General features: G+C 46.2%; 1 protein-coding gene across 2 annotated transcripts in view; it reads left to right on the top strand.

The window, feature by feature from the left end:
- FCHSD2 (FCH and double SH3 domains 2) overlaps positions 1 to 7,510 on the top strand; it is a 569,931-nt gene that overhangs the window by 357,515 nt on the left and 204,906 nt on the right. The window lies entirely within an intron of this gene.

The raw sequence follows: 7,510 nt of genomic DNA, 5'->3' as shown, positions 1-7,510 counted from the left end.
AATCACAGAATGATAGAATGGCCTGGTTGCAAAGGAGCACAGTGCTCACCCACTTCCAACTCCCTGCTGTGTGCAGGTCACCAACCAGCAGCCCAGGCTGCCCAGAGCCACATCCAGCCTGGCCTTGAATGCCTGCAGGGATGGGGCATCCACAGCCTCCTTTGGGCAACCTGTTCCACTGCCTCACCACCCTCTGCATGAAAAACTTCCTCCTCACATCCAACCCAAACCTCCCCTGGCTCACTTTCAAACCATTCCCCTTGTCCTGTCACCACCCACCCTCACAAACAGCCGTTCCCCCTCCTGTTTATCCGCTCCCTCCAAGTACTGGAAGGCCACAATGGGGTCTCCCTGCAGCCTTCTCTTCTCCAAGCTCAACAAGCCCAGTTCCTTCAATCTTTCCTCATAGGAGAGGTGCTTGTATCTAAATTTTGTATTGCAGTTTGGTGTATATGCAACATTATTTGTTTTCCAGCCACCGACACATTGGCAGCTCGGACATCAAGAGATTATCTTCTTGGGACAGTTACAATTCCAACCAGAGACCTGCTGAGAAGACGATCAGGTAATGCAGGAGTGTTACACTGCTGCTTGCTGCTTTTTCAGGTTACAAAAGAATTCCAAACTTTCACAAGAAATGAACACTTTGAATAATAAGCACTTCTTCACCCAGAGGGTGGTGGCACAATGGAACAGGTTGCCCAAGGAGGCTGTGGATGCCCCATCCCTGCAGGCATTCAAGGCCAGGCTGGATGTGGCTCTGGGCAGCCTGGGCTGCTGGTTGGCGACCTGCACACAGCAGGGGGTTGGAAGTGGCTGAGCACTGTGCTCCTTTGCAACCTAGGCCATTCTATGGATTCTATGAGCTCTGGTTCTTGGCTAATGACCAGAGAGCAGAATGTTCTTTGCTGACATTTTTCAGGGGGTAGAATAAGTCTAATTACATTCTTTTCTCCTGAAGGTATTACAGGCTGGTACCCAGTTACCCTCTCTGAAGATGTAATGCCTTCACACCGCACAAACATCATGCAGACTGTTGTGGGAGGACTGGAACTTTCTGTTACTTTTGCTCATCACGACGACAGAGAGCGTGTTTTGGAGGCTGCTCAGCTTTTGGGATGGAACAGTGAGGAAAGCCTTGAAGACAGCATGGATGAGGGCGATGAATGGGAGCCGAGTGACAGAGCGGTGGTTGTGACCATTTCAACCCCAAGAGTGTGGCTGCCATCGCACTGCTTGCTGCTTGCAGGCCAGATGCAACTGAATAAAAGCACTTGCTGCTACCTCAGGTATAAGCTGTATGATCAGGAAGCCACGTGGACTTTGCTTAAGAGGCCAAAATTGTGTGAGGACAACAAGAACGTTACAGTGAACTTTAAGAAAAGCCACAAGGTGACTCTCAGGAAGAGCCGAGGGCTGATTTGGTTCTTCAGAGAGGAGAGATTAGAAATCCAGGTGTGGTGGGCATATGGCAAAGAAAATGGTGTGGAAAGACCTCTTGATACAGATCGTCTCATTGGATCTGCATACGTCGACCTCAGAGCATTAGCAGAGAGGTCAAAGAGAACACTGAGTGTTGGTGGTAAGTCCAGAAAGAACATTGTCGTGTTTCAGTTCTCTTTATTGATGCTCGGTTGCTTAATTCTGTAATTAAGTAAAGAATTTACAGCTTTGTTTTGTCCTTTATGTAATCCATGCTCAGCTCCTTTCATTGAAGATAAACAAGGTTAAGATGCTTGCTTCTCTGAATTCAAAACCTAATAACTTTAAATGGGTGCAAAGTTGCCAGCAGTGATCAATAACGGGGAAAGCAATTAGCCTAGCTGGATTAATGAGGAATGTTTCTCCAGAATGGCATATTGGGCACTGTAGTAGGGTGAGAATAATGACTGAGCATGAGAAGGTGATGGACACTTCTGCTCTGTTCAGTTTCTGAGGCTTCTGTCCTCCCTGTGGTGTTTGCTCAGCCACCAGCAGCACACAGGCAGCTTTGTGGACAGGTCAGTGAGTGATACCTTGCATAGAAGTAGCACTGAAAATCCAAATTCAGGCTGCTGATCTGATGTGAGATCTTACAATAATGAGCTTCTCCCGAGGCCATCCTGGGTTGTGTGCTGTTGTGTTTCTTTAGCTGATAGTGAATTCTCTTACAGGAGTGTACCCGTTGTTCAGATGCAATGCTGCAGACCTCGCAGGGGCTGCTGTACGTGTTCACGTTGCCTTTTCCTCCACTTCTGCTGCCCCAACCCTCACACCACACTGCACAGAGGAGCACAGCAACAGTGAAGATGAAAGCACAGAGGGAGCACCTGGCCTGAGCCAGCAGGTCTGTGAAAATCAGGGTCAGAACCTGGATGTCAGAAGCTCAGAAATCAGCAATGGGAAACCACAAGAAGACGACGTGGTGTTTCTGGAAAGCACCATTGCTGTCAGCATCCTTGTGGAAAGAGCAATGCATCTCAGTTTAAAAGGTAAAACCCCAACGAGGCCCTTTTTTGTTCTTGTTGTTGCTGTGTTTATTTGTTTTAATTCTTGTTTTCCTGCGTGTGTGTTTGTCTTGTTTGTTTCTTGGGGTCTGCTCATGACAGCTCCTGTGAGGAGCAATTTACAAACAGAAAAACAACATCTTTTTCTCAGACTTATCCCCACATAGTGAATGAATGCTATGGGTTTTGAACTTTGCTTGCAGTGTTGTAGCCTTGAGACTGTTACATCACAGTGTAAGTAGAGGGGGGAGCAGGAATTTAAGCTATTCAGCCTATCTCTATTAATAACAGCCAAAATGTAAATAACGTTCACAGTTACAGATGACAGCTGAATTCTGAAGTTAAGCTTTATCTGAATAACATAACCCTGAGATGCTCCTATCTCAAAGGCTCCTACAAATTTGCATTTTTAGCGTGTAATCAATTTGTAAAGCTGGCTTACTTGTGCTATCTGCAGGCTGCCAGGCACAGCAGTGAGGAAGGGCAGTGGAAGGGCAGAGCAGGCTGCACTCACCAAGGCTTGACACTCTATTTCCCTCTCTGCAGAGCAGGAGTTACAGTTAGGTGACTAATCTCTATGCTGAGGGTCACCAAAGAGTTGCCCTTCACTTTCAAATTTATTCTAAGCATATTCAGATTATCCTTCCTAGCAGGTGATGTTTGGCTCTTGATGTGCAGGAATGTAACGCAGTGAGTTAGCAGTTTTTAGAGCCGCCTTCTTGCCTCAGTGTGAAGTCTGTAATGAATCTTTGCTTGTTAAAGATGAGCTGAACCTTTGAAAGCACTTCAAGTGCTCCACTCTTTGCCCTGGACACCTTTAGTGCTGTGTGATTGATCACTTTGTGTCTGCTCAGCACTTGGAGTGATCAGATCTCCTTTGCACCCTTACAAATACATACATCGTTAGCAAATAGGGGTGTGAATGAGGGACTGACATGAGGTGAGTTCACTGGACGTGTGATAAAATCAACCAGTTCCTAGTCTAGGTGATGCCCCAGAAAAGAACATTCAGCATTTTCTGGCATGACGCAACACAACTAGAAGTCAAACAGAAGCTATGATGTAAGTGCAAGTCGTTCAGGTACATCCTGAGCCCCACAGCTGGGGGTTTTTTAAACCATTTTTCTGTATACCGTTGGAATTCATCGTCTTTGGAAGCCTGATGCAAAATTATTTGCTGCTGCAAAGCTTTTGGAGAGATAAGGAGGTGTTTTGTGATGGTGTACACTATTGCACTATTTCTATCTTCAAACAAATAATCTTTTCTGGGTATTTTTAGAGGAAACTAACTCAGAGACAACAGATATGCTGATACAGTGCCTATATGAAAGCTGGTTACAACAAGAATTTGCATTCTTTGTGATAAAACCATTCATTACTGTATTGCAGATAAAAAGGCTGAATACATTTCCAGTCCTGTATTTAACAGATATTAAACTTCAGGCAGTTCTGCAAGAACTGTTTAAGATGCACAATTTTCAATAAATGAATGAAGATGCAGAATGTTTCCCCAACTCTCTTGATATTGTTTGTCTAAAGTCACTTCTTGTGTGGCTATTTGTGTTTCTGTTTTTTCACCTTTCAAAAAATACAAAGGAAAGAAGCAGTTTAAACTTCATAATGGCAGAAAGGACTGAAATTACTTCTACTTTGACTACAAAGATTGACTTTTTGGTCTGCCTTTACACACAGGAGGCCAGGAGATAGTCTGGGAAGATCTTGCTTATTTCTCTGAGCTGTCCTCATGTCACCCACATCTGTGTTTGAGCTGCCATCTTTGCAGTCTTGCCAAACTGAGAACAGTTTTGTAGGGCACGTTACAACTCATTGTTTGTTTTAAATAATAAAAATTTCTCTTGTTCTCAAGTAAATTTCCATGGTTAAAGACACAAATAGTAACTTTGTAAGCTACAGCAAATAATCATAGAATCACAGAATGGTTTGGGTTGGAAGGGAGCTCAAGGATCATGAAGCTCCAACCCCCCACCACAGGCAGGGCCACCAACCTCCACATCTCACAGCAGCCCAGGCTGCCCAGGGCCCCATCCAACCTGGCCTTGAACACCTCCAGGGATGGACGGGGATCCACAGCCTCTCTGGGCAGCTGTTCCAGCACCTCACCACTCTCTGAGTAAAGAACTTCCCCCTCACATCCAACCTCAATCTGCCCTCCCTCACCTTCCAACCATTCCCCCTGTCCTGCTGTTATCTCCCCTTTCCAAGAGCTGACTCCCCTCCTGTCTGCAGGCTCCCTTTAGGTACTGCAGGCTGCACTGAGGTCACCCCGCAGCTTCTCTTCTCCATGCTGAACAAGCCCAGCTCCCTCAGCCTGTCTTTGTAGGGAGGTGCTGCAGCCTCTGCTCATCGTTGTGGCTCCTCTGGACCCTCTCCAACAGCTCCCTGTCTTTCTTGTCCTGGGGGCTCCAGCCCTGGACGCAGTGCTGCAGATGGGCCTCACAAGAGCAGAGCAGAGGGGACAATCACCTCCCTGTCCCGGCTGGCCACCCTCTTCTGATGGAGCCCAGGATCCCATTTGCTTTCTGAGCTGCAGGAGCACACTGCTGGCTCATGTTCAGTTTTTCATCCACCAGGACCCCCAGGTCCTTCTCTGCAGGGCTGCTCTCAAGGACTGCTCCTTCCAGTCTGTGTAAATGCCTAGAATTCCTAGGAATTCTAGAGGAAAGAGTTTTTAGTTAAGATGGATTCATACTCCTCAGCTTTGGTCACTCTGGCTGATGTGATCTTAGAGCTAAAACCTGAAGTGCAAAGCCACATGCTGAGTACTTGGAAGGCAGAGGTGAGAAGTGCATCTCTAACAACTGAATGGTGTTTGATTGCAAAGTGTGACCTCAGTTCCCCTTGGTGAAGATCATTTCTCCTGGCAGATCTTGCCAGCTGCCCCTTCCTTCACTGTCTGAACAGCTCCATTAGCAGTAAAGTGTATCTGCAGCTTTACAAGTGGGGATGCACTGAAGCAAATTAATCTCCCTAATGCAACTGTAACTAAGAGGATCCAAGTCTGGAGGAAGGGTTACATGCAGCGGTAGAAATCCTCTCTTTCATTCTCTATTTCCCCAACATCTTTGCACATCATTGTCTCTGTTCCTTTGTTAAGATATAATATAGTGCAGGTAATTGTGTAATTTCTACATCTTTCATTTGTTGCTATCTAATCCATGATATCCAGCAGCATCTGGGGAATGTTCAGCTCCATCTCTTAATTGACCTTGCATTCCTCTGCTTATAAATGATCTAAGTGGAAGCATATCCAAAAAATCAGACTAATTAATTCCTTATCTGTTTCTTCACAAGCCTTTTCCTGGCTTAACTCAGGATGCATGAGGAAGACAGTGGTTATATTTCCAGCCCTGAACTGCTCTCACATGAGAAGTCTCAGGAAGCTCTCACAGGTGCATTGCAGAGTGATTGCCATCCTGTGGTGTAGGAATCACAAAGATCTGGGTGGTGCATGGATTAAAAGCAGTGTTTCCTAAGTCTACCTCATTCAACATCAAGCTGTATGTCTTCATGCTCTCTACCCCTGCTCAAAGCACAGTTGGATGGCCAAGCACTGCTCCCTGCCTTCCTCATGCAGGCACGTGGAGCTGTGCAGCTGCCTGCTGAACCAGACAGGGAGCTGATCCATCTGGAAAAATAACAGCACAAAGGAGAAGGCAAAATTTTCCTTGGACAAGCTCTCAGATCTGGTGAGTTGAACCATGCTGGAAGTGGACTGATTTCTCAGATGAGTGAGTCTGGAAATCATCAGCATATAGCTCTTCTGAATCACCATCCAAGGAAAGCCATACATCAGCATTCTGTGCACTGCTCCTCTTGTGGCAGAAATCCTTCAGTTAATTACATTAATACTTAATTAAATGAGCGTGCTCTCAACAAACCAACTGTAAAGTCACGCTGACTTTTATAACTCAAAAGTATTTTCTGTTTGCAGCTAGGATTGCCAAGCTCTGTGGTCCAGCCTGGAAGATAGATGAAGTACTGGAATGGGGTTCCAGGGACTTGGGTTTAATTCTGGCTTTGCCTCTGACTTTTTGGATGATCCTGGGCAAAAGGTTTCTGCGTTTCTCCCTTGGATGTTCTGCATTCTGTTCTCTAAAAGATTCATGTATTATTTGCCTCCACTGTTAACACAAAGTATTCTCAGTTTCGCCCATGGAAAGGAATATTTCCTAGGTGATGGGTTTCTTCGTTAATTACCTACTTTTAATTGCCTTTAAATTTAAAAAATAAATGAATAATTTCTTTTATCTTCCAGCCAATTCTGTTTTTAACTGTCTAATTTTAGGGAGTCCTCTGACAGACCGGGAAGTGGCCTCACCCAGTAGCTGTGTGTCGTTTGCTGTTGCTGGTTCAGATGCTCCAATAACCACTCCAGTTATAGAAAACACAGAGTCACCTGTCTGGGACTTCCAGCAACAAGCAAGGTGGGTGACATGGGCTCACACAGCTATGCTTGCAAAGCCTTTGGGTGTGACAGCTGGGTGTGAAGTTCTGCTTATGGGCCTATACTGCTTTATTTCCTGCTCTGTGGTTTTATAAGCTTAATCACAGAATCACAGAATTGTAGGGGTTGGAAGGGACCTCTAGAGATCATCGAGACCAACCCCCCTGCCAAAGCAGGTTCCCTACACCAGGTCGCACAGGTAGGCGTCCAGGCGAGACTTGAATATCTCCAGAGAAGGAGACTCCACAACCTCCCTGGGCAGCCTGTTCCAGTGCTCCGTCACCCTCACCGTGAAGAAGTTCTTACGCACATTCGTGCGAAACTTCCTGTGCTGCAGCTGATGTCCGTTTCCCCTCGTCCTGTCTCCACGTACCACTGAAAAGAGACTGGCCTCACCGCTATGGCCGCCACACCTCAGGTATTTATAAACCTGGATCAGGTCCCCTCTCAGTCGTCTTTTCTCAAGGCTAAACAGACCCAGTTCACTCAGCCTTTCTTCATAGGGGGAGATGCTCCAGGCCCCTTCACCATCTTTTGTGGCCCTCCGCTGGACTCTTTC

Source organism: Meleagris gallopavo, chromosome 1 (assembly GCF_000146605.3).
Source record: "Meleagris gallopavo isolate NT-WF06-2002-E0010 breed Aviagen turkey brand Nicholas breeding stock chromosome 1, Turkey_5.1, whole genome shotgun sequence".
In the NCBI taxonomy this organism is placed as follows: Eukaryota; Metazoa; Chordata; class Aves; order Galliformes; family Phasianidae; genus Meleagris; species Meleagris gallopavo.
This window is presented reverse-complemented; position numbering and strand designations above follow the sequence as displayed.